Genomic DNA, 27,988 nt, shown 5'->3' with positions numbered 1-27,988 from the left:
GCGACATCTGGGTTGTCATGGTTAGAAAAACCAAGTGCTGATTAAGCTCGTTATAATTAGAGTTAGCGACATCCGGGTGGTAAAACCTCTAGCCAGAATTTCAGTGGTGTAGAGATCTACCCCTTGCAGTTGTCCACCTAAAGTAAAATACACGGTAGGCGATTTCTTGCCATCTCCACCATAACTATAGCCCAACACACGTAGACTGTAGGTGATTCCCCTCTCTACGTTGGGTATTACAGCATGGGTTACCTTGCCTACAACCACTTCCTGGGCTGTATTCATATTTTGTGACGATTCCCAGTAACGCAGCTGAAACACAATAAAACACGTGGGATTAAATTAAACTGTTAAATACATCACAACACACATTAAACATACTACCACTGTTAAATGAAGCCGTCGTGGCTAAGTGGGTAAGACCCTGGCTCGCTGGAGGTCGCGTGTTCGATCCCTGCATTGACCGAGAAAGGTCATCTGGTTTTCCAATGTGGTTTGCCCTTGTCAGTGGTGCAGGACGGGGACAGATATGAAGAAAACGATCCCTTGGCAGTTGGAATTCGATATAAGAGTAGGTCATAATGCTGCTACCCGGGCAAACCTTCCCTCATAGCACACTGCATGGTGTATGCCCGTCTTCATTAGCCAAGTCGGGGTTGAACAGTAGGACGTTAAACCCAATTTCATTTCACATCAAACATACTTTAACTGTTAAACACGCCACAAAACACATCAGATATACTTTAACTCGTTTCACCCTAGTTAGGTAAATCGCATGTTTAAACTATTCAGTCTTCGCTAGCTCTGGCCTTGCCGACTCGTAGGACATTAAATCCCTTTATATTTTATTTGTTTTAAAAGTATACCTTATATCCTCTGAGAGCCTCCTCTAGTATTGTAGTGCTTATACCTCTCCACCAGACATTGATACTGCTCTCATCTCGAGATGTTACATTCACATATTCAGGATATAAAAACGGTGCTGAAATATAAAAATTAACTTATAAACCTGCTCTTGTGGTCATCTTTCAAACAGTCATCCGCCTATAACTGTCAAACAATGTTTGAGCAAGACAGTAGGACGTTAAACCCCATTTCATTTCATTTAAATTAATGTTTAAGTATTTAGAATCACGACTGTCAACCAGTGTTTACGTATTTAGGATCAAGCCCGTCAACCATTGTTTACGTATTTAGGATCACGACCGACCGTCAAAGAAAATCAATGTTTATATAACTTACACGATAATTCTATTTTTAATTTTAAAACCCCGTGATATTTGTTTTTATATGCATATTATATTCATTGTTTAATTTTTCACCATGTTTGACGCATTATATCGCCTGCCCAACCTCGTGGGTTTTCTCCTGGTCCTCCGGTTTCCTCCCACTGCTAAAGACCCCTACGCGAAAGCGAATTATTGAAATAAAATTGAACCGTGTGTTAGTACTGAAATGACCTAGTTTGTGTTGAGTGGACGTTAAACCCAATTCCTCCCTATAGCAAGGTTGGAGATGGCGTGTCATAAAGCTCCAGTTCATTCATTCCTTTATACTTACGCGACGCCCAAGTTGAAACTCTGGCATCTTCACTTTTTGGTCCTAAACCTGCTGTATTGTACACTTGGGCGTTCACCCAGTAGTCAGAATTCTCATCCAGTCCGATTATCCGACCGAAATCGGCTTGTCCAAGATGGCGACTAAACAGGGCATCTTGGTACGTCATACCCTCCAGCCAATAATTGACCTGAATAATGGGAGATAATTCAATCATTTTCACATAAATCTATCTACTACCTCTAAGTGAAATTATTTTTTAATTTATGAAAATCCATCAATTTTCGGTACCAACCGAGCTAATTAAGACGGAAATGAAATGAAATGGTGTTTAACGTCCTACTGTTCTGCTCCGACGGGGATAATGAAGACGAGCATGATGAAAATTTTGCCCCGGCAGCCGCACTGTTGCCTACTCTTATATCGAATTCCAACTGCTAAGGAATCTTTTACTTGCATGCCAATGTATACACGGGATTTCTGTTTTTCGTCCCATCCGAACGACTAGACAGCTGTCCTTGTCAGGCCCTCCGCCCCGCATCACTGACAAGGGGAAACCACGTCGAAAAAAAACTAATAAAGACGGACATAAACCATGCTGTGTGCCGACTCTTCAATGGATTTCATATGTTAACGATTTTTTAAAAAAAAAGTTTTTCAGTTTTTGAAACAGAGTAATTTGGGATCTAGTCTTTGCAAATACCACATAACTCGAACCGCAGTGAGCAATGTATATAGTCGTTCGGATGGGACGAAAGGTCGAGGTCCCGTATATACATGCTGTGTACATAAAATATCCCTTGGGAGTTTGAATTCCATATAAGAGTAGGCCGTAGTGCCACTGTCCGGGCAAAATATACCCCAATGCCCGTCTCCATTAAACCAAGTCGGAGCAAAATAGTAGGACGTTAACCCGATTTCATATCATTTCATTTCCGTTTACTAAATTGATTTACTGGAAGATAAACGCTACCTGATAGCCTAGAACACGGCCTTTCATATGTTCCCGATCGTCTGGACATGGATCCCAGAATATGTCAGCTGCTGTGGCGTTAAGCTCCGCGCCATTCACGTTAGCCGGTGTTGCAAGTGGCACTGAAATGGTTACAAGAGTAAAATATAAGTCTGAGACATTTAATTCCAATATGGCCGTCATCAGTATTGAATAGACCTAATCTAATTTAAACAAGAAGTAGGAAATGATTATGACATCATCGTAGCCATCATGGAAGTGTAACGTCAAGCGAAAAATCGCCCCAACGAATCGAACCGTAACCAGTTGAGTAGCGGTTAGAGCCCAGTTCCTGGTCTAACAACAGATTAGGTTGGTTACCCCCCCCCCCCCCGATATATAAAGACATATAAAGGCACAGCTCGTTCGACCCTAGAAATACCCACAATCAAATTTATGGATAGTGAAAACTTTCAAAACATTTTGCGGAATTTACTGTAACACGTGTTTTGTTATCACAATCTTGTTCTTCCTTTGTTTCACATAGTGCTAACGGACCTAAACAAATACCCAGTCAGGTGGGGGCAAGAATTTTTTTTCAGAAGAATGCCGTCCCAAGAACATTGAGAAATAGACGAAGAAGAAGATTACTAACCAGAATAAGAACAAGAATAAGAATGACAAGGCGGATAACAAGGGGAAGAACAAGGAGAAGATGAACAAAAAAAAGAACAAGAACAGATATAAGCACAAGCACCAGGAAAGGCCGATTAATTAGGAGAAGAGCAAGAACAACGAGAGAAAAAACACGAAGAACAGAGAATAGAACAAGAACATACGAGAGAGCCAGGGGAACAACAAAACAGGAAAAAGAACAAGGACGACACCAAGAACAGGAAAAAAGAACAAGGAGAACACCAATAACAGGGAAAGGAAAAAGGAGAACACCAAGAAGAGGGAAAAGAACAAGGAGTACACCAAGAAGAGGGAAAAGAACAAGGAGAACAACACCAAGAAGAGAGAAAAGAACAAGGAAAACACCAAGAACAGGGAAAAGAATAGGTAGAACACCAAGAGTAGTTAAAAGAACAGGCAGAACACCAAGAGCAGGGCGGAGAACATTGATAAGAACAGGGAGAGCACCAAAATCAAGGAACATAAAACGGACAAGGAAGAGAACAAGGAGAATTGTGATAAAGAACAAAGAAAAGAACAAGATGAAGCGGAAGAACAAACGGAAGACCAAGAACAAGGAAATATCATGAACAAAGAGAAGGGTCACATCAGGGAGAAGAACATCAAGAACATCGAGAAGAACACGGATAAGAACAAGAACAGGGAAAAGAGGAAAAGAACAAGGACAGGCAGCAGAACAAGAACAAGGGAAAGGGGAAAAGAACAAGGATAGACGGAAGAACAAGAATAGACGGAAGAACAAGAAGAAACAGGAGAACAATATACTTACTATCCTCGGCTGAAAATATAACAACTACTGTAGTGTTTGGTCCAGCTCCCAGATCATTTACTACTCCTACTTTCACTTCATACTCGGTATAATAATACTGATATTCTATTATAGTGATAAATACTTCCTTTTCACCTGCTACAGGTGGATCCTGTAGAAATATAAACACAGGTGGATTCCTTATATAAATATACTCTTCAAAAAAAGTAGGGGATATTCAGAAACAATACAAAACTGTGGAAACCAGTGTATGTTAATAACAGGCCAATGGCCTACACTTAAACATAAACAGTTCATATGGGCGACTTATCTGACGGCCCCATTTCACTCGTCAAAAGTGAAAATGGACGTTTTTGATTTTTGTCTTAATAATAAGTAATTGCTCCACCAATCCTCAGACGTTCAGCAATTCGTCGTGGCATGCTCCTAATCAATCGTCCAATCACGATTTGGGGCAATCTGACCGACTCTTCTTGCAGTGCCACGGCCAATTCTTGCAGTGTTGTCCGTTGACGTTGACGTCGTCGAACACGTCTCCCGATCAAATTAAATGTAACACACTAAAGCAAAGATACGCTAAACAGTAAATCTTATGCAAGAACCGATAGGAAAGCAAGCATGGATAGATAAACCAGCACGCGGCAGTTTTCATCAACCCTTACTTGAAGTGTCAAATTTGACAATGACCCCCGCCCCCGTGTATAGCGCTATTGCGTGTCGCAGGTGCAGCTCAGTGGTTCTGTTGGGGCGATAAGTTCTTCATCTGTGAACATACTCTCAAAGCATGTCAAATGATTATTTATCATATCGCAACCTGCATAGGTATTTGCATTTCAATATCCCCTACTTTTTTTTGAAGAGTATATAAGCACATAGCACAGGTGACTCCTGTATAAATATAACACACATGGTTTTCTTTATTGGCGTTCAGGTAAGAGGCAGTAGGAATTCGATAAAGAGTATCCGGAAATGACGTTATCCGGGCATAATTCCCTTGTGCCACAACTGTAGTGTATGGCCATTTGGATGAAACCTAATTTCACTGCTTATTTTCCTAAATACAAGGCCGACAACTCTTACTTACCGATACAAGCCATTTGCCATAAATATTATCTTTCTTTCTCCAGTAAACTTTATAATGTAGACCGGGTCCACCGTGTTGTCCTATAGGTAATTTCTACATAAAAAATAAAACTTAACATATTTGTATAACAAAACACTGGTATACTCATCTAAACACTATGTTTTAGTCAGAGAGAGAGAGAGAGAGAGAGAGAGAGAAAAGCCACAAGGTTAGACGGACAACCCTACTCCTTGTCACGTACAAGTGTGACACTGAAACTACGCCTCATGCCTCAATGATAGATCCTATGATCTAAAACATATATATTTATATATTTCTTAGTCGGATAACAAAACTCAAACACTATTATTTCGGTCATAAAAGGTACGTTTTTAAAATCCAACATGGCGGGCGGGAGTACTGAGTTATAGTAAAATGTATTTTTGGTTACCTCCCAATGAACCCTGAGTTCCCCAACACTTCCTCCTCCACCACCAACACCCTGTACAGCATCAGCTGGGGCAGCAGCTGGTATAGCAAAAAACTCTGTAAAGATATAAACATCAATAAATACTCCAGATGATATCTCTCATAGCGGGAGAGAGAGAGAGAGAGAGAGAGAGAGAGAGAGAGAGAGAGAAATGGGGTTTAACATCTACTCGACACAAACTAGGTCATTTCGGGACTAACATATGGTTCAATTTTATTTCAATAATTCGCTTGCGCGTAGGGGTCTTTAGCAGTGGGATGAAACCGGAGGACCCGGAGAAAACCCACGAGGCTGGACAGGCCACCCTACTCCTTGTCACGTATAACCGGGGATTCGAAACACGCCATTTGACTCAATGACAGGCCTTATGATACAGTGCGCATGTGTCAACCCCCACCCCCATCTCTCGTAGCAATTATCAATCCGATTAAAGTACACATCTATATTTCGTTTCGTTTTTTTTTCATACTTTCGATGGCCTCTATAACATCAAGATCTGAACAGTTGTAGTGGATGGTTGCATCCAGGGTCATACGAGCGGCTTTTGACCCTATGACGTCTGACTTTTGATTAACCAATCAGCGTTGATGTTTCTAGTAGGATAGCCACAGTTGCGTGCATCGCACGCCAAAAACTCGATGCAACAGACCGTTTCATTGGCTAATCCCTCACTTCAACCAGAACGCTGTTTATATAACAACTCTTCGAAATCTTAGTGTAGTAAAGACGAAATTTTGAACTATAAAAAACGAAACGAAATAGGGTCTGTGTTTTAATCAGATTGAGCTTCTATTGATGTTTTAAAGACCGTGAGCGACTATATAAATTAAACTTACTTGATGGCAGGCTAGGTTCACCATAACCGTGAATGTTGTATTAAAGACCGTGAGCAACTATATAAATTAAACTTACTTGATGGCAGGCTAGGTTCACCATAACCGTGAAAGTTATAGGCTGTAACTCTAAAACTATACTGGGTACCTGGACTCAAATTGTCCACCGTGTAACCATATTTACTTGGTCCGTCTGTTAATATTGTTTCTGTTATATCTATATCTGTCAGAACAATAAAAAATAACTTTAAGAACCGAAATTCAATCGCTAATATCTCGGTCTAGAGTGGGTCAATCCCTTTATATTATCTAGTTTTTAACTATTATAGTGAGAACTGTCAGCTCTTTTTATCTAATCTCCAATAATGTATGGGGATCACGTGGCTAAGTGGGTAAGACGCTAGCGATTGGTTGGCTAAATGATATTTCATAATTTGCTTCTATTTTAACTGCTGACTCAGTGGCTCGTTTCCTCCTTGAACTAATAATTAAAAAAAAAACAACGTAAAATTACAAGAGAGAGAGAGATGAACTAGGTCATTTCGGGACTAACACATGGTTCAATTTTATTTCAATAATTCGCTTGTGCGTAGGGGTCTTTGGCTGTGGGAGGAAACCGGAGGACCCAGAGAAAACCCATGAGGTTGGACAAGCGACCCTACTCCTTGTCACGTACAACTGGGGAATCGAAACTGTGGCAGTTGACTCAATGACAGACCGTATGATACAGCGCGCACATGCTCACCATTCGGCCATCCAACCACCCCCCCCCCCACACACATGTTAGATGAATAATAATGAGTATTTGGTATATTTTATCTGCTGAGTATTTTGTATATTTTCTATGATGAGTATTTTGTATATAAGACAATGCTGAGTATTTTGTATATAGATAATGCAGAGTATTCTGTATATTTTCTATGATGACCAATGTTGAGTATTTTGTATATTTTGTATATAGATAATGCCGAGTATTTTGTATATTTTCTATGATGAACAATGTTGAGTATTTTGTATATTTTCTATATAGATAATGCTGAGTATTGTGTATATTTTGTATATAGATATTGATGAATGTATGGGTAGTGATGGTAACGAGACTAGTATTAAGATGTTATGTGGTGATGAAGGTATCAGGTGTGTCAATCAACCAGGTACATATACCTGTGATTGTAGAGGTCAATACGAATATGACATGACAACCAAAAAATGTACATGTAAGTATAAAGCTATAATATCACAAAGTCCAATCTGATTAAAATACATGACCTACACTGATCTGACTGGTTGTAGTGGGAGGTAAAGAGAGAGAGAGAGATGGGGTTTAACGTCCACTCGACACAAACTAGGGACTAACATATGGTTTGATTTTATTTACATAATTCGCTTGTGCGTAGGGGTCTTTAGCAGTGGGAGGAAACTGGAGGACCCGGAGAAAACCCACGAGGTTGGACAGGCGACCCTACTCCTTGCCACGTACAAACGGGGATTCGAAACCACGCCAGTCGACTCAATGACAGACTTTATGATACAGCGCACGCACGCTAACCATTCAGCCATCCAACCCCCCTAGTGGGAGGTAGCATCAGGTTTCATACAATCGGCCTTTGACCCTATGACATCAGACATTTGATTAACCAATCAGTGTTGATGTTTCCATAACTTGCAGTAACAGACCATTTCATTGGCTAATCTCTCACATCATCCAGAATGCGGGTTATATAACTCTTGCAGATCCTAGTGTAGTACATTGGTCGAGAAAGTTCATCGGGATATTCCGACGTGGTTTCCCCTTGTCGGTGGTGCAGAAGGGAGGGCCTGACAAGGACAGCTGTCTAGTCCTTCGTTTGAGACGAAAAATCGAGGTCCCGTGTATACAACGGAATGCACGTAAAACATTCCTTGGCAGTTGGAATTCGATATAAGAGTAGGCGATAGTGCCGCTGCCCAGGCAAAATTTCCCCTCATAGGACACTTTACTGTCGTATGCCTGTCTTCATTAGCCCAGTATAGGAGCGAACAGTAGGACATTAAACCCCATTTCATTTCATTTCTTAGTGTAGTAAAGACAAGTAAACGAAATTTTGAACTATAAAAAAACAAGTGTCGAAATGTCCTAGAGTGGGTGTTAAACCCATCTCTCTCTCTCTCAAACTAGGTCATTTTGCGTCTAACAATTTTATTTCAATAATTCGCTTGCGCGTCTGGGTCTTTAGCAGTGGGAGGAAACCAAAGGACCCGGAGAAAACCCATGAGGTTGGACAGGCGACCCTACTCCTTGCACTACAATGACAGACCTTATGATACAACACACGTGCTAACCATACGGCCATCCAAACCCCTGGATGATGTTAAAATACATGTATTTATTTTTCAGTGGTGGATTATTGTAAAAGTAGTCCATGTAAAAACGATGCTACATGTGTCAATGTGCGAGCGGAGACGAATTACGCATGCAAGTAAGTTAAAGTAGTCCTTTAATCAAATTATATATATATATCACAACTAATATATGGTGGGACCTGACTGGTATGACAAGTACAATGTATGGACTAGAAACCGACCAGGACGTCATCACCATTTGTCCATCGATGCACAATTGTCCAACGAACATACATGCCAGGTTTCATGTCCATTGTACTTGAATAAGCGGATCCTTCGGCTTTTTATGAACAACGTCGTCCCAAAGAAGAACAAGAAGATAAGTATCACTTGCAGATGGATTTGTAGTCCATAAGTCATATCCTATGAGAAATGATAGGTTGTTACGGATGGTTTTAGTGAAATGATGGTTGAACTAAATTACTATTTATAATGTTTACAGATGTACATATGGTTATACAGGCCAGAACTGTCAGGAAGAAGATCTAGAAGCAATGAGTGAGTCATTATCTATAACAGTAAACCTAACCTAACCCTACCCTATCAACTCACATTCTTAACCTAACCCAACCCTATCAACTCACATTCTAAACCCAACCTAACCCTATCAACTCACATTCTAAACCTAACCCAGCCCTCTCAACTCACATTCTAAACCTAACCCAACCCTATTCAATCACATTCTAAACCTAACACAATCCTATCGACTCACATTTTTAACCTAACCCAACCCTATTCAATCACATTCTAAACCTAAGTCAATCCCATCGACTCACATTCTAAACCTAACCCAACTCTATTGACTCACTTTCTAAACCTATCACAACCCTATTGACTCACATTCTTAACATAACACAACCCTATCGACTCATTGGTTCCCCCTTGTTAATGATGCAGGACGGAGGGCCTGACAAGGACAGCTGTCTAGTCGTTCGGATGGTACGAAAACCCGAGGTCCCGTGTACACATTGGCGTACACGTAAAAGATCCCTTGACAGTTGGAATTCGATATAAGAGTAGGCCGTAGTGCTTCTGTCCGGACAAAATTTCTCTCATAGCACACTGTATGGCATATGCCCGTCTTCATTAGCCCATTTTGGAGCAGAACAGTAGGACGTTAAACCTCATTTCATTTCATTTCAATTCCTATCGACTCACATTCTAAACCTATCACAACCCTATCCAGTCACATTCTAAACCTAATCCAACCCTATTGACTCACATTCTCAACCTACCCCAACCCTATTCAATCACATTCTAAACCTAACCCACCCCTATCATGCAACTCACCTTCTAAACTAAACACAGCCCTATCAACTCGCATTCTAATCCTAACCCAGTCATATTAACTCACATTCTAACCCAACTCTATCAACTCTTTATCAACTCAAATTCTAAACCTAACCCAGCCCTAGCAACTCACATTCTAAACCTAACCCAACTCTAACAAATTGCATTCTAACCCTAATCCAACTCTATCAACTCACATTCTAAACCCAACTCTATCAACTCATATTCTAAACCTAACCCAACCATTTCAGTGCATAACCTTAGTTTGTTACAGAAGGAAAATGAATATTATTTGGACAGAGGTTAATTTTAGAGATTTGAGTTTCACAATATTGTAGTTTGCAAGGGATTACATTCCCTCAGATGACGCTCAGTACCAAATATATTATTTTATGATGATCAACTTGATGTGGTTTGATAATAAACCACCTGGAAACCCTTCTCTGTAAACCCCCAGTATGTATTGTAGTTTGCAAGGGTTGCACCTGGGGATGAATGATATCTTCGAAGGTGAACAAGTATTAGGAAGAAGCTAGACACGTTGGTGAAGTATCAAACGGGTGTATATCTCGGGACATTAGTCAAATACACTTTTTTGCATTTTTAAAATCTCCCAATTGATATGCACATTTCTGTCTAAGATGTATATCTCTACCCCAATTAGGACTGTTCTGGGTATCATGTGCCCAAATGTTTATCTTGATTTGTGGAAATTTTGAAATGCAAAAGGTTCTATTTCTTAATCTTTAGAAATTCTTAGATTCACCCTTTTGACACTTCACTGACGTAGTATAGCCTTTTATGATTTACTTATTTCAGACAATTCAAAACTTACTCAAGGTTGTATATTTCTACAGTTTTATTGACCTTATTTTAACTTTCAAATCTTAGCTGGCTGGTCCTAGTGAACCCTGCACTATATTTTGAAAGTAGAAGTCACTTGCGTATTTTTTGTCCCCCGCCTTTAGAAGAAAGCAGGGGACTATTAAAATGGGTTCGTCCGTCTGTCTGTCCGTCTGTCTGTCCGTCTGTCTGTCCATCTGTCTGTCCGTCTGTCCGTCCGTCTGTCTGTCCGTCTGTCTGTCCGTCACACTTTTTGGGACACAATAACTCTCTTCCTAATTGAGCTAGAATGTTCAAACTTGGTGTATGTGTTTATTCGGTCAATGCCTTGATGGAGTTCGAAGATGAGCATTTTCCGCTAAGGGTAAGCAGAGATAAGCAATTTGATTGGTTGATGCTTTGGGACACGATAACTCTCTTCCTAATTGGGCTAGAATGTTCAAACTTGGTGTATGTGTTGATTAGGTCAATGCCTTGATGGAGTTCGAAGATGAGCATTTTCCGCTTAGGGTAAGCAGAGATAAGCAATTTGATTGGTTGATGCTTTGGGACACGATAACTTTTAATTGAGCTAGAATGTTCAAACTTGGTGTATGTGTTTATTAGGTCAATGCCTTGATGGAGTTCGAAGATGAGCATTTTCCGCTTAGGGTAAGCAGAGATAAGCAATTTGATTGGTTGATACTTTGGGGCACGATAACTCTCTTCCTAATTGAGCTAGAATGTTCAAACTTGGTGTATGTGTTGATTAGGTCAATGCCTTGATGGAGTTCGAAGATGAGCATTTTCCGCTTAGGGTAAGCAGAGATAAGCAATTTGATTGGTTGATGCTTTGGGACACGATAACTTTAGTTCTAATTAAGTGAGATTGATGAAACTTGGTGTATAGTTTCATTACAGTAATACCTTGACTAAGTTTGATAATGAGCATTTTCTGCTCAGGGTAAGCAGCAATTTGATTGGTTGATACTTTGGGGCACGATAACTCTCTTCCTAATTGAGCTAGAATGTTCAAACTTGGTGTATGTGTTGATTAGGTCAATGCCTTGATGGAGTTCGAAGATGAGCATTTTCCGCTTAGGGTAAGCAGAGATAAGCAATTTGATTGGTTGATGCTTTGGGACACGATAACTTTAGTTCTAATTAAGTGAGATTGATGAAACTTGGTGTATAGTTTCATTACAGTAATACCTTGACTAAGTTTGATAATGAGCATTTTCTGCTCAGGGTAAGCAGAGCGATACGCAATTTGATTGGTCGAGACTTTGGAAAACAATAACTCTCCTACTTTGATTGTTAGACTATAAGTAAAGATATACTGTTTGATTGTTCAATACTTTGTAAAAGATAATTTGTGATAAATTTATATGTGTCCTCTAATTATTTTCCTATTTCGGCGGGGGACATCAGCCTCACTGTTGGCTTGTTTATTTAATTTTTGCAATGAAAGAAAGAGGATTTAGGTCTATTTTTAGCTGTGGTAATTCAGGGTTTTATGTACAAGCAGGGTAGGCTTAATTACTCTTTTAAGAAGTTCTTATTTAGCTATAAGTATTGATACCACTTTTAGAACACTTAATAACACTCCTCAATATGAGAGCGTGAGAGATAAATGGATAAACTAGGTCATTTTGGGACTAAGATATGGTTCAATTTTATTTCAATAATTTGCTGACGCATAGGGGTTTTTAGCAGTGGGAGAAAACCGGACAAATCACACGAGGTTGGACAGGCGGCCCTATTCCTTGTCATGTACAACCAGAGAATCGAAAGCACACCATTTGACAATGACAGATCTTATGATACAACACGCACACTCTAACCATTCGGCCATCCAAACCCCCTACTTCTCAATAAGGTGAGCTATTAGTGGTGACATACAGGACAGAATATACTTTATATTTCTAGAACCCCTGATATCACTTCTCAAGTTGAGCTATAAGTAGTGATGGATGCCATGTACAGGGCAGAGTATACTTTATATTTCTAGGAATATTTGTAGGAATATTTGTAGACATAAATCTGAATACCGTACGGGAATTAAATAGAGAATTTTTTTGCTACATATGAATTTGAAAGTTTTGATGACACATTATTTTTAATTGTTGTCTGAAACCGCCTGCTTAAATAATGATCAGAGTTTTGTCCCTTTAGTTTTGGTAAAAATGTCTGACAAGAAAAATATTGAAATCCCAACACTGGTGTTATGTACAGGACAGTATTTGCTTACTGGTTTCTAGAACATCTCATATCACTTCTTATCGGAGGAGTTCATATAGTCACAAAAATTTTAACTACAGGGTGTATATGTTTCTTTTTTCTAGAAACACCTGATATCATTTACATAGAGTAGTTTTTATTACATTATTGTAGTTTTAATGGTGTTTTTATGCTCTCACATTTAGCTTGAATGCATATTGTTGTCACGTATGTCTGTTGGTCCGTCTACACTTGTTGCGAAGGCAGTGGAGTCCACATGTTTAAACCGATTTACATCAAACTTATTATATTCATGACTAAGATGAATTCGAAAGTGAATTAACAGCAGAATTATTGCCCTTAACTAGGGCATAAAGAGGTCAGAGCTCAGAACAATGTTTAAAGAATCTGAGAGTGCCACACTAAGAATCCCTTGCAAACTACAATATTGTGAAAGTTGAATAGGGATATAAGTTCAAAAATGAATCGACTCCGTTCAATATTTAGAAAATTTTATCAATCTATGCTCTCTATCAATCTTTATTTGTTGTGAACCAAATTGATGGGCCTATTTTAAATCTGATTGATTTCAAACTATGAGGTTATCAAGTGTTGTTATAGAACCTAGTCTTTCATAATAACTACCAGGTTTAGTATTATTTAAAGATACATTAAGGGAGATTCGAGAACGAGTTGGCAGTTCTTACTATAATAGTTAAAAACCAGATAACGTAAAGGCGATTTGCTGAAAATTTCATTCAAATTGATCCACTATGAACCGAGAATTAAGCAATTGCAATTTCTGCCTAGCCTCGATCATCATTTAAATAATCAATCTGAGTTTATATTAACATGAATTCGACCATGAAAAATTGATTTTTTCTGATAAAAAAAAGAAAATCAAGCATTATATTAATTTAAGTTTAACTTCACACCCTGTATCTGTAAATTAAATGATGTTTTTTATTTCAGGACAGCGAACGATTATTATAGCCGTATCTGTTACGCTGGGTTTACTGTGTTTGCTGCTGCTTATTGCCCTTTGCGTTGTTTGTGCGTAAGTATACGATGACATGCTTTACATTGGAGACAATTCTCCGTAATACTGTTTATAACTGGTTGACATTTTGACTAGGATTCTCTTGTGTTTGTTACTGGTTGACATTTCGACTCGGATTCTCTGGTATTTGTTACTGGTTGACATTTCGACTCGGATTCTCCAGTGTTTGTTACTGGTTGACATTTCGACTAGGATTCTCCGGTGTTTGTTACTAGTTGACATTTTGACTAGGATTCTCCGGTGTTTATTACTGGTTGACATTTTGACTAGGATTCTCTTGTGTTTGTTACTGGTTGACATTTCGACTCGGATTCTCCGGTGTTTGTTACTGGTTGACATTTCGACTAGGATTCTCCGGTGTTTGTTACTGGTTGACATTTTGACTAGGATTCTCTTGTGTTTGTTACTGGTTGACATTTCGACTCGGATTCTCCGGTGTTTGTTACTGGTTGACATTTTGACTAGGATTCTCTTGTGTTTGTTACTGGTTGACATTTTGACTAGGATTCTCTTGTGTTTGTTACTGGTTGACATTTCGACTCGGATTCTCCGGTGTTTGTTACTGGTTGACATTTCGACTAGGATTCTCCGGTGTTTGTTACTGGTTGACATTTTGACTAGGATTCTCTTGTGTTTATTACTGGTTGACATTTTGACTAGGATTCTCTTGTGTTTGTTACTGGTTGACATTTCGACTCTCTCTGGTATTTGTTACTGGTTGACATTTCGACTAGGATTCTCCGGTGTTTGTTACTGGTTGACATTTTGACTCGGATTCTCTTGTGTTTATTATACTGTGTCTCATTTTGACTAGTATTCTCTGGTGTTTTTATTACTCGGAGACATTTTGAATAAGATCTGTATTTTTAGGTCAGATTGATTTAGGCCCCACCCACTTTGTATATCTTGTCTCCGATATCCAGTTTAAAATCGATTATTTGTGTATATTTCAGTAGAAGCTCGCGGAAGAAATCCCATCGTCACTCAATAAACATGGAGGAGTATTCGACGTTTAAAGGTTTGCCGCGAGCCCACCTACGAGGAGAAGACAATGCCATGATGGAGAATGGTAGTACACAAAACCTTTATGAACCTGACAATAGTTTAAAGGATGAGGTTGGTGGGGTGTAAAACCCCTAGATGTGTCCTTTTATGCATCCTGACATTACATCTGCTTGATCACCTGCCCCTCCCCCACGCCCCTCCCTCCTCCAACTTATTCTGTCCCTTACTAAAACATGCTCAACATTCACAACTAATTGAAATAAAATGGGGTTTAATTTCCTTCTGTTCTGCTTCGACTGGGTTAAAGGGACATTATGGAAGCTTGGATAAAGAGCTGGCAGTTCTCACTATAATAGTTTAAACTACATAATGTAAAGGGAATATGCTGAAAATTTCAGTCAAATTGCTCCACTCTGAACTGAGATATTAGCGTTCGAATATTAGGCCTAGCCTTGATAATCATTACTTAATCATTAAATCATCAATGAGCGTTGAGCAGCAAATCAAATTCAAATCCAGTGAAAATCTGACACACAAGATGACATCGAGAGTTGATTATGGTTTGGATAAGTTAATTAATGTCTGTATTCAAGGTTTTCTGCCTCATCCCAAAAAAAAGACACAATTCCTTGTTATCTGAACATTTAAAACGTACAAATTTTGAAATAAGAAGCATGTCCGCATGTCCGCATGATCACATATTAAGATTCTGTTTCGCATGTTAAGATTATCTTCATAAAAAGATTGATATCATGATAGCGAATCAATCAATTATGTAGACTTGCATGACAAGACACTTTTAAAATTAATTCACAAATTCTAAATTTGAAAGTAGGGAATAAAGTTTTTGTACGGATTGAAACATCAACCCTTAAAGTGTATGTCCCTATGTTTCACGAAATAAAGCCCTTTTTGCGATTAAAGATGCCTTGTCCCGAAAGTATATTGGGTGGTTATTTCCATTAAAAGTATGGCAAATTTGGTATATGAAAAGTATATATATAGACACCCAATCTTTCTAGAAAAATACTGGATAAACCGAAAAACACTGGGCAAAAATGTCAAAGTATCACTAACTGGCAACCTAACTGTTGTCTGCCTGCTTTTTGTGTGGTAGCTTAACTAGGGGTGAGCGGTTGTTATTTCTTGATCATATGGTTAGGTGGATTTGGGAACATTTAGGGGTGTCAACGTAAAAAAGATGTAATAATACAATAGATGGTTGCTTTTCCCTTTGAATGAAAGATGCAAGGTAACAATTTTAAAAGCTTTCATAAAATGGAAAAAACGTATGTCCCTATTCTTCGTGAAAGTAGTAATAAAATAGACAAGCCCCTTTTGCCTGTGAATGAAAGATGCATGCATAGCTTTTTTAGGGATGATAAAAGCTAGTCACATCCCCAACTGAATTCATTAACATGTCTGCTTCAATTTTATATTAAACAATTTTTTTGTTTAAAGATATATTTCATAGCACTTCACGATCTTAAATTCACTAACCTCTGTGGTCATTTTTACAGATACCATATACTTTTACAAAAAAAAGAGATTTTCTGGAGGATCCGACCTACAAGATCGAAGGAATAAATCTTTAAACATGCATGGTCTTTACAGACACGTAAAATAATGTCTGCATAGACCCGTCCTATGAGATCGATGGAATGTATCTTTAACATTTGCAGATTCAAACTGATTTTTGCATGAATAAATGAATTGGGTCAACTTCAGATTCATTTTCAATACTCAATAATCATAAAAAATATGTCCTTTTGAATATATTCAAACATCCTGAAATCATTTTGACAAAAAATCTGTTTGAATCTGCTTTAGATTTTAAGTTTTCAGGGCTGAAGACAGACTATAAAGGTGTTTTTTTCACTCAAATCAAATTCAAGAGTTACTCAAATATTTCTTTCACTCTAAAACGCATTAGTTTCCACATAAATTTTTGGACTGTGTTAAAAACAAAAATTCTGATAGAAGGCCTACTTTGAATTACATAATTCACAGTGAGCCTTAACAACAAGAGATTCTGATGCTCGGTCAACATAGGCCTAGCTTGTTTCCCAATTCCATTTGGAATAAAATTTCGATTAAAATTAAAATGAAACTTGAGTTTAGTGTAAAAATAGTTTTATAGTCCTGGACCCAGTTAATTGCATTCATTTTGTGCCGTCTGTGCATTGTGTAAATGTCAGGGGAGAGCACTCTGATTACTGTTATTCATAGTGAATTTGAGATTTAAATCCAAGCCATCAAGCACATTGTTCTGATCAGTATAGTAGCCATTGAAGATCTCTCCCGACTGACGACCACTCAGTGTACAGATGGTAATAATGATAATAATGTATGATGGTATTCTGACAAGAAGAAGATACATGTACCACTGTAACCTGCGTTTTATTTGATCTTATGTAGGCCTATTAAGCACTGATTTCTTTTACATTCATTCAATATCAAATCTTTGAATATTCTTAAAAATTGTTTAAAATCACCCAAATTCATCTTTTTTTTTACTTGTGTCCGGTTTGAAGCTGACCATTTACAAGCATTTGAATATTCATAAAAATCACTTAAAATCACCCAAATTCATCTACTTTTTACTTGTGTCCGGTTTAAAGCTGACCATTTACAAGCGTTTAATTTCACGATCACTGTTAAAAAATAAGTAACCTAATTAATTTTTGAACAGTGGTCCGAAAATTAAATGCTTGTAAATTGGACAGTTATTATTAAAATTAATCAGTCAGCTTTAAACTGGACACAAGTACAAATTAGATGTTTTTTGGTGATTTTAAATGATTTTTACAAATTTTAAACAAAAATTTGATATTGAAAGAATGTGAAAGAAATGAGTGCTAAATACACAAGATTAAAGGCTCAATACCACTCTTGTTGTAACTGAATAATATGTCCCAATCTTTATTCTGGTCAACAAATTGTACTATTTTACAATATTCCAATTAATTGATGATACAAATTTCATCTTAACACACCTAATTTAAAAAATTGGAAAAATTCAACTCAATGATTTGAATAGCCTGATGTAAAGCTTTTCAAATGTTACTTGGATTTAAAAATATTTTTTAACCCTCTGGACAAGTAAAATAGGATTTAATGGGTAATTTACACAACAGGTAGGACACTAACACATCTAGTACTTAGAATAAGGCTATTTTTTATTTTCTGGAGCTGTCAAGCCAGCAAGAGTGTTATTGTCCTTTTAAATAAGACGCAGGTTACAGTGTCAGAATCTATTAGAGTTGTGGCTATATGTGCTAGTTGCTGATAATGTGCGATTTCATTTTACTCAGTATCTAAGCAAGTCTTTGTATTTTCTATATCGTAGATATTAATTATTTTGAATACAAATTATGTCTCATAAAAAAACCTAACTGGTTTTACATGCCTGTGATGAGTGGTCACTCATGAAAAACTGAATTAATATTTTTTAAATGAGCGATTAAAAGAAATGAAATGAAATGGGGTTTAACGTCGTACTGTTCTGCTCCGACTGTGCTAATGAAGACGGCCATACAGTCTGGACAGCGACCCTACAACCTACTCTTATATCAAATTCCAACCGTATGTCAATGTGTACTCGACACCTCAGGTTTTCATCTCATCCGAACGACTATACGTTATCTCTTGCCAGGCCCCTCGATCCTGCACCACTGACAAGGAGGAATCACACCGAAAAATCCTGATGAACTTTCTCGGCCAACGCAGGGATCGAACACGGGACCTTTAGATTAGCAAGTCAACGTCGTACCCACTGAGCCACTGCGGCTCTGCGATTAAACGAAGGATCATTATTATCATCAACAAATTAAACAAATTTTAAATTTTCCCAGCTTTACACTATTCGAAATAATTCTCCAAATGACTAGGATTCTTTCTTTATATTTTCAGAAACAAACGGATACAGACAAAGTAACGTACTTTAATTATGAGACACTGGAGAGAAATCGCCATGACGACGATTACGGAACGGGAGATAGAATATATGCAGATCCAGCTGTTCCATTTTAGAATTATCATTCATTCATTGTTTAACGTTTTGAACTCTTCTAGAGAGGTAGAAATGTTATCATTTTAATTGCCATACCATTCACTTTAATCATTGAATTAAAAAATAGATTACAGTGTTGGCCTGGAGTCTGACCAGGCCCATAGCTAGTAGAAAGGAACCGTGCCCTTTCCACTGGACGCAATACTAAGCCACCTTCCAACGTTACCATATCAGTATGGGCTACGACCCCACCCCTTTCCAATGCTAGCTACGGGCCTGACAACAAACGGCAAAACAGAGCATTTTTAAATTAAAGTCAAGAAGTTTAAATTTGATATAAGATACTCTTAACGAATGTAGTCGGGAATGGTCAAGGTCAAAGGTCAAACGTCAATATACCAAGTCAAATACTTCCAATTTGGTGATTTGAGTTTAAAATATTTTCTGCAGATGTTTCTTTTTTTACGTTTGTAGGCCTTTATAGATATTCAGTTAAAGTTCTTTATTAAGATAATTTTAAAATATTTTAATTTAACAAATTTTTGCGTGTTTTTTTTTTTTTCAAACTTGTCTGTAACATTGACTGAAGTGAATAATAACGATCTTGATCGTAAAGTTTTAATGTATTTAGCTTCGTATTTCATTTATTAGCCAGATATAACTAACAGATTTTATTATTATAAATTATATATATATTATAAACCGAAAGTTTTAAATTGGACAGTGACATGTTACTATGCTCCCATACCACTATAACAGATCGTCCGCAGGCTGGATAACCTACTCTCTTAACCCGACATGTTACTACGCTCACTATCACAGATCATCACCAGGCTGGATAACCTAGTCTATTATATACACATTGGCACCATTTCACTTGTAAACAGGAAGTTTCAAACTTACTACGTTCCATACCTCTATCAACACACTGGATAACCTATTCTAAATGACATCAGGCCGTTATATCACTTCCGTGTTCAGTCAGACATATGGAATGATAAAATGCCTAATTGATAGTTCTATAGTAGTCGACAGAATCCAGTCCCTTGAGTTTAGATTCACGAAATGTGTGTATATACATCTATATATATAGGCTTCGTTATATTATTTATACTCTTTTAATATTCTCTTCATTTGCTCAATTCTGTATTTAAATATATAAAATTGATTAAATGGAAATATGCGAATAAATCTAAGCTTATTTACATAATATTACAGAATTTTAGAAATTTGAATAACCACTGTTGTAGAGATGGTTGAAGTTAATCGGAAATTCATATTTTATATTGAGGACATGGGGGGGGAGAGGTGGGGGGGGGGGGGCACTGTCAGTGTACCATAGTGAGGTACAATGGGATTCCAAGTGCTTTTAAACTAAGGAATACATATTTGCAAAACTTTCCGACAGGCCTTAATATGGATGTTCATTGTTATTGTTTATGTTATGTTCAGTGTTGTCTGTTCTATCTACCATAATCCATGTCATCAAGACTTATATGTACATGTGCAATCTACACACTTGATGATCTAGACTATATTCTTTCGCAATCTGATTAAAATACAGATCTATATTTCGTTCTGTTTTTTTTTTATACTTTCGATGGTCTCTACTACATGAAGATCTGACCAGCTGTAGTGGAAGGTCATGTCAGGGTTCATGCGAGTAGTTTTCGACACCTATGACGTCAGATTGATTAATCAATCAGCATTGACATTTCTAGTGGTTTACCCACAGTCCCGTTCTCAGCTCGCCAAGAACTTGCCGTAATAGACCATTTCATTGGCTAATCCCTCGCGTCATCCAGAACGCGTGTTATATAACAACTCTTCCAGATCCTAGTGTAGTAAAGGCAAGTAAAATGAAATTTTGAACAATAAAAAGAAAACCGAAACAAATGAGGATCTGTGTTTCAATCAGATTTTAACCTTTCATTGTATGTGTAAATTCTAATCCTTTTAATAGTTGTTTAAAATTTTTTCTAATATGACCTAATTTTAGAGATGTATGTTTAAGGGAGCTAAGCCTCTTTGACTTGGGTTAAAACAAAAGTGTTCATTGGATCAATCAACTGCTTATTTTGAAATAAAAAGAAGATCCAGTGGTTCAAAAACCCAATATGTGTCTCTCCCACTGGCGTCGAGAAATATTAGGCTGTGTAGAACATACTATAGTCGATTTGTGGTATATCTGAAACATGAGATGTGTTGGACACTGGTGGTTATATCTTTGAAAACTGCACTTTTATGCTTGACCAAGGAGCTTTTAAATTAAGGAAGACATACTTGCAAATAGTTGTTGGGTTGAAAACTTCACTTTTATCCTTGACCCAGGAGCTTTTAGTCTAAGGAGCACATATTTGCAAATTGTTGGTGGGTTGAAAACTGCATTTTTATCCTTGACCCAAATCAACGAGGTTGTTTCATATTAAGAGTCCAGGGGAAGAACGATCTAAGTCACATTTTTGTTTTTTCACATAAAAGGCAAAACAGACTTTTGGACGAGAATGCTGGATGCGAAGAGAACAAGATGGTTTAATTATAATTTCATATGATGTTTATACGAATCATAATTACCAATACAACTGACTCCAATTTTTCATTCAAATTAAGGTTAAATAAAGAGTATTATGGACTTTTATTTTTCCGGGAGGCCATTTCAGAAAGGGCCTTGGTTCGTCGTTTTTACCTAAAATTGATTGTTCCACAGAAAGCTTATACAATTTGTTACCAGATGGCTCTATTAACAGGGGTTCGTTGAAAAAGTGACTTAGATCGTTCTTCCCCGGGGCTCTTCAATTATTGATCGTTTAACTTGCATGACCATCATCTGTCACAGCATCCTCCAAAAACTGAACATAATATCGTGTAGTAAGGTGAAGGTTGTTAATTTGATTCAATCTGTCTAGCTATAGATTATTTTAAAGTTATTTAATTAATTTCTATTCAAACTTTTGTCACCTGGTCAATTCTTGATGTGTACTGAACAGCAGAAGAAACGTCGCGTTTTCAAATACAGCTTGTCATCATTGACATTGACTGCAAGGGGCTTTGCAGCATCAACACTGTAATTCATTCATTTTGAGTTATTGTAAAATGAATTTTGTTATAAATTTCTGAGCTCAAAATAAAGGTCTTTATTCACAAATTCAGTGCAACGTTTCTTTTGTTGTTCAGTATAGTACTGCCTCAGAATGGCACAATATTGTTTTCCAAAGAATTTGACAATTTTTAGCATTATCACAATTTTTTTGTATATTTTTAAGTGTTTTACACAAAAAAACCCTCTAAATTGAACTGTAGTCATTATGTTTTAATGTTAAATTCTATGAAATTCTAATTTTAAGTCATATTAACTGTCTGACAGGTCAGTTCTCCAGTCTGTCAATTTTCACTGTCAGCCAGTCATGACCTGTAAATATGACTGAAATCAGAGCCATGCATTATAGCTTTTGTTTTCTCTTTTAAAGATATATGTCTTTTTCTTATCAACAATATTTTTATTCCAAAATTGAAAGGGGGTTGAGGAACATCTCCTACTACAATATAATAGATATATCATTTCATTAATTGGTTTAAACTATATCTATAAGTTTTATTGTTTGTTAAGTTTGTAAATATATAGACAGTTATTTTTTGCTGATCTCTGGTAAATTTACTATAATTATGGCTCGTTAAGATTCACATATTTTATAAATTGTGTTTTGCCAATTTACAGTAACCACTATATTAATAGGCCAATCATTTTGTGAAATATGTGAATCGGACAATATTTGTCTAATCAGGGTTAAAGGGCTAAATCTATTTATTAAGGCCAGCTCAATTTTCGTCAAGGTTGCGGAGATGTAAATAAGGTTAGGGCACGTGATTAATGACAAGATTGTAGGTTAGGGTTAGAGTAAGCATTAGGGCTAGAGTTAGGGTTGGGATTAGCACTAGCCCTGTTTACATCTCGTGACCTTTGACCAAACTTGAAGTTGGCCTTATCAAACAGATCTAACCAGGTTAAAGTTGCCTACCCTTAAGTTATGCATAATTAGTGTTAATAGTAAATGCAGGAGAACTGCACCACAAACAATTACACAAACCTAGCACAGGACACACTATAGAGTTAATTGAACAGTAAAGCTTATGATTTTTAGCTAATAAGTTACTTTAATTATCTGGACATTGAAATGACCCCTAAAGCACAAAAAACCCTGTCTCTATGATTGTGTTGTTATTTCCAATCTGTTTCACAGAGGATCACGAAAGTCTTCTAATATCTCTGTAAAAGATGACTGCCTTCAACACACGACGTCATATCAAGCGGGGTCAATCATTGGCTCAATGGTGCCTGCATTGTTTACATAAGACGTTACTGATTCGAGCAGAATGGCGCCTTTTACTCAATTTAATACCCATTTACACTAAATAGGAAATAATTTTTACCTACAAATACTTCAAACGTCTTTATTTATTTTTCTAATACTTAAAAAAAAATGTTTTAGAATTGAATTTGTCGGAGGAAAAAAGTTAATATTTTTGGCTCATTAAGTCACATCAATGTCATCCTTATCAGTGATTGTAGCGGCCTAGCGAATATTCATTGCAGATCAGTGTGGTAAATTTCTTGAATTAAACCTCTCTGAAAATTGGTTAATCTGATGTGGGATTTCCCTTTTTGATGGGACAAGCCCTAGACAATATATTGTCTAGGGAATTCCCGTCTTTTAAATACAAATTCCAATGTGATGGACATTTTTAAAAGAATTCCATGTTAATATATTTTTCCTGTTAATTTTGTAATTTTGTTTTCCTGTTGATTGTACAAATGGTGTAAATATTTCTAATCAAAGTCAAATTACTGTAAATATTTAATTACTGTAAATAATATTCATTTTAAATAAAAATATTATTTTTTAAATCTGTTATAATTTTATTATTGTTATTTTTGTTTAGCCCCATTTGTAATCGTGGTTTGTCTACATGTTCAAAGTTGAACCCCATTTAAATTTCTCAGATAACGACTTTAAACTTGTGAACCATCTACATAAAAATGCAAATCAATTTCATGGCTACAGATTATATTATCCTCTATGGAAGTTGTGTACTAGTAAAAATTAATGGTTCTGACACTGATCCTTGAGGGACACCATATTTCAATTCAACAGATGCAGACGAAATGAAATGAAATGAAATGGGGTTTAATGTCCTACTGTTCTGCTCCGAACTGGGCTAATAAAGACGGGCATACGCCATACAGTTTGCTATGAGGGAAATTTTGCCCGGACAGCGGTACTATGGCCTACTCTTATATATCTAATTCCAACTGTCAAGGGAACTTTTATGTGCAAGCCATTGTGTACATGGGACCTTGGTTTTTTGTCCCATCCCAACGACTAGACAGCTGTCCTTATCAGGCCCTCCGTCTTGCATCACTGACTTAGGGGAACCATGCTGGAAAATCTAGATGAACTTTCTCGGCCAATGCAGGGATCGAACACCCGACCTCTAGGCTAGCGAACCAGCGTCTTACACACTTAGCCACAGAGACCCCCTGATTTAGACAAAAGATGTAAGGTTTACAAGTTGATTGCCTGGCACAGACTAGAAAATGAAATGAAATGAAATGGGGTTTAATGTCCCACTGTTATGCCCTGACTTGGCTAATGAAGACGGGCATATGCCACACAGTGTGCTATGAGGGACATTTTGCCCAGACAGCAGTGCTATGGCCTACTCTTATATCGAATTCCAATTGCCAAGGGTTCTTTTACGTGCATGACAATGTGTACACGGGACCTAGGTTCTATGTCTCAACCAAATGAGTATACCTCTGTCCTGCACCACTGACAAGCCGGATCCACACTGAAAAATGTTGATGAACTTTCTCGACCAACCCAGGTATCGAACATGGGACCTCCAGGTTAGCAAGCCAACTTCTTACACACTGAGCCACTATGGCGTCTGAGATTAGTAGGAGCCACGGTGTTTCACTAACCTGGATGTTCTGTTGGCTGTCAACGTTCTTAAGAATTTTCTCCCGCAGGGTTTTGTTTAAATGGGATGAACAGACGAGGTCAAGTGTACAAGTTGGCGTGCACGTAAAAGAATCCTGCCAGTTAGAATCTGATGAAGTGTTTTGAAATTTTAATGTGATAATAATCCAATTCATTATTGTTTCACTATTTACATTCTTAGCTGCATTTTACATTATTATAATTAAAACAAGCCAACAGTGAGGCTGATGACACCTGCCGAAATCCCCAAATAAATAAATGAAACATATTTTAATTGAACATTTATCTTTTTCAAAATTATCAAGCAATCAAACTGATTATCTATACTTAGTCTAATCATAAAATGTTCACAATCAAAGTCAGTTAAGGTTTTGAAGTACCCGGTTGTGAAACTATACACTAAGTTTCATCACTCGCCATCAGTTAGAATTAAATATATCTTGTCCCAAAGCATCGACCAGAAAGCAGAAAATGCTCATCTTCCAACTCCATTAAGGCATTCAACTAATGAATGCCTAAACCAAGTTTGAACATTCTAGGTCAATTAGAAGGAGAGTTATTGTGTCCCAAAAAGTGTGACGGACAGACAGACAGACATACCCATTTTAGTTATTGTGTTCCAAAGTCTCTAGCAATCGAATTGCTTATTTCCCTGCCTACCCTGAGCAGAAAATTCTCATTATCAAACTTAGTTAAGGTATTGATTTAATGAAACTTTACACCAAGTTTCATCACTCTCACTCTGATGCTGTCTTATGTGTCGGATTTTCACTGGATTTGAATCTGATCTGCTGCTCAATGCTCATTGATAATCAAATCCAAAAATGGATAATCGAGACTATTTTTTTAGTAATGATGATTGAGGCTAGGCCTAAAATCCAATCGCTAATATCTCGGTTCAGAGTGAAGCAATTTGACTGAAATTTTCAGTATATTGCCAATAACAGTATCTATTTGTTAACTATCATAGCGAGAACTGCCAGCTCTTTATCTAATCTCCCATGATGCCCCTTTAAAAAAATTTGTGCGTTTAAAACAATATAAGAATCCCGAGTAAAACCTAACTACCCCTCACTAATACTTTAACTGATTGAATAGTCCTCTGATACAAATATCATCATAGTTTAGTATTTGATAAGGTCATACAAAAAAAATATTACGGTTCTTAGATAATCCTGTTTCCAGTAAAAGGGCTGATTTTATTTCAAAAAAATATTATGGTTTTCACGTCTAGTAAAAGGGCTGTTTTTATTTCAAAAATAAAAAAATAAAAGCAGTCGAATGTAAGAATGTGGAATAAAAGCTGATTAAACTAGAGGAGCTTTACTCATAACTAATGCTTTAACTAAAGTCATATTATTAGCATCAAGTCTAAAATTTCATTTAAATTAAATATATTTACTCCATATCAGATTAAAGTCGTATACTCCATCAGGTTTTGAATTTGATTGAAATTAAATATAATTACTGTATGTTCAGTATTTTAATATACACAAATCATTATAATACACTTGCTGTATTAAATTCCATTATTTATACTTTGTATAAAATGTAATTATTCATAATTTGTATTAAATTCCATTATAATTTGTAACAAATTCCATTATAATTTGTAACAAATTCCATTATAATTTGTATTAAATTCCATTATAATTTGTAACAAATTCTGTTATAATTTGTAACAAATTCTGTTATAATTTTTAACAGATTCCGTTATAATTTTTATTCCGTAATAATTTGCAACAAATTCCTTTATAATTTTTATTCCGTAATAATTTGTAACAAATTCCGTTATAATTTGTAACAAATTCCGTTATAATTTGTAACAAATTCCGTTATAATTTGTAACAAATTCTGTTAGAATTTTTAACAAATTCATTTCGTTATAATTTGTAACAAATTCATTTCGTTATAATTTGTAACAAATTCCATTATAATTTTTAACAAATTTCGTTATAATTTGTATTAAATTCCATTATAATTTGTAAACAAATTCCGTTATAATTTGTAAACAAATTCCGTTATAATTTGTAACAAATTCTGTTATAATTTGCAATAAATTCCATTATAAGTTGTAACAAATTTTATTACAATTTATATAAAATATTATTATTCACAATTCATACAAAATGTTATTATTCATAATTTGTATAAAACATTATTATTCATAATTTGAATAAAACATTATTATTCATCAATATTTTTTTTTCATCACTGGTCTAAAATCTCATTATTCATAACTTAATTAATAAAAGTTTCAATTATCTCTGGTTGTATCAGACCAATGAATATATTTGCTTTATTTAAACATTTAGTCGTCATATAAACAAAACTAACTGACATTTGTTGAAGAAGACAGAATCCGATTCCCACTAAAACTCAACTAGTTAAGGTACCGGTTTCACAAAACATTTGCAGACTTAAGTTAAGAATTTACTTAAAATTGTTCGCCTTATTTAAACTAAAATATAGCCCTTTATAAAACCTTTGTTGTTTTAATGCATCAAATACATCATTAAGAAACTATGTGCTAAGTGTTGTGTTTCTAGATCAAAGATATTTCTCATAAACAGTGATTGAAAGTTGAGTAAATTCTTAACTTAAGTCTATAATGTAAAGTTTTGTCACCCTTATAGAATTTAACATTGCCACTAAATTCCATAAACCGAAAAAAAATTAAGTAGTTAATAAAATTCATGTAAGATTGTCAATTTGCAGAAATGTAGAGGAGTGACATGGAATTCAGTTATGTCAGTCCCGACAACTGAGATGGTGCTAGTAGAATCACAATGTAATTAAACACAAGAGTTGTAGCCTGAAATCCTCCTTTTCATTTGA

The 27,988-nt window shown here is 36.4% G+C and overlaps 2 long non-coding RNA genes across 3 annotated transcripts; one reads left to right on the top strand and one right to left on the bottom strand.

Annotated features, from left to right (window-relative positions):
• Positions 1–11: 11 nt before the first annotated feature.
• Positions 12–5,579, bottom strand: LOC130012855 (uncharacterized). The gene is made up of 7 exons (XR_008788111.1): positions 5,489–5,579; positions 5,059–5,151; positions 3,975–4,125; positions 2,531–2,652; positions 1,561–1,747; positions 867–982; positions 12–312 (listed from the first exon to the last, which is right to left on the bottom strand). It is a non-coding gene; the product is annotated as an uncharacterized LOC130012855 (long non-coding RNA).
• Positions 5,580–7,428: 1,849 nt separating this feature from the next.
• On the top strand, positions 7,429–20,442 carry LOC130012853 (uncharacterized). 2 transcript variants are annotated; one of them, XR_008788108.1, is made up of 6 exons: positions 7,429–7,577; positions 8,738–8,819; positions 9,185–9,240; positions 14,047–14,131; positions 15,088–15,203; positions 19,052–20,442. It is a non-coding gene; the product is annotated as an uncharacterized LOC130012853 (long non-coding RNA). The 2 variants fall into 2 exon arrangements; XR_008788109.1 differs by having other exon boundaries at positions 15,088–15,250.
• Positions 20,443–27,988: the final 7,546 nt, after the last annotated feature.

The sequence above is a fragment of the Patella vulgata genome, chromosome 5 (assembly GCF_932274485.2).
Source record: "Patella vulgata chromosome 5, xgPatVulg1.2, whole genome shotgun sequence".
Classification (NCBI taxonomy): domain Eukaryota; kingdom Metazoa; phylum Mollusca; class Gastropoda; family Patellidae; genus Patella; species Patella vulgata.
The sequence above is the reverse complement of the archived record's forward strand: the minus strand, read 5'-3'. Positions and strand labels throughout refer to the sequence as shown.